At 38.5% G+C, this 779-nt stretch overlaps 1 protein-coding gene across 2 annotated transcripts in view; it reads right to left on the reverse strand.

Annotated features, from left to right (window-relative positions):
• The window catches only part of cntnap2a (contactin associated protein 2a), a 351650-nt gene that overhangs the window by 75572 nt on the left and 275299 nt on the right, over positions 1-779 (reverse strand). The window lies entirely within an intron of this gene.

Below are 779 nucleotides of genomic sequence, written 5' to 3' on the forward strand. Positions count from 1 at the left end.
CCTGCTGCACATCTCTCTCTTGTCTCTTCCAGGTACCGTCTGGGGGTCTGTAAACTATTCGGGTGAAAACTGCTTCTGAGACGGAATCCCTACCCTTAGTCTCTTCTACCCGGTCATCACACATCCTCCCAGACCAGCCATCAGATGACATCTGCATCAATTCATCTATCTGCACATTCATAATGTTCATCTGCACATTCATATTGTTCGTTAAATCTTTAACTAACACATGCTTGTGGCGTGGTTCATGCTAGTGAATTGAGAGGTCGTAATCACTGAGTTGTGGTTGTGATGGAAAATGAACAAGAGAAAAAAACAAATACACAAGTAAGTGTTGCACTACACGCTTTCAGCTGCCATTGGGTTTATGCAAATATCAATCTACACATTTGTGAATATTTTTTCAGTGACTTCACATTCAGAATAAAGGTGTGTGAAGAAGTGCAAATTTCAATTTACAAGTTCAGATTTTTCTTACAAGCTCCATGTTTTTTTTCTTTGTGTGACTTCAAATTCAGATCACGTATGTTAATTTTCTTTCGTAAGTGCAAATTTTACCATACGAGTTCAGATTTTTTTTTCTGCAAGTTCTCACATCAGATTCTACAAGCTCTCACCTTTAGCACCATATTTACGTTCATAAGGAAACTAGCACCTTGGTATAACTCCCAAACTCGCAACTTAAAATACATTTTGCGAAAACTTGAAAGTAAATGGTGTTCCACCAAACTGGAAGAATCTCGTTTATATTGGCAAGGCCCTCAGAAATACCAGATCAG

The sequence above is a fragment of the Etheostoma spectabile genome, chromosome 22 (assembly GCF_008692095.1).
Source record: "Etheostoma spectabile isolate EspeVRDwgs_2016 chromosome 22, UIUC_Espe_1.0, whole genome shotgun sequence".
In the NCBI taxonomy this organism is placed as follows: Eukaryota; Metazoa; Chordata; class Actinopteri; order Perciformes; family Percidae; genus Etheostoma; species Etheostoma spectabile.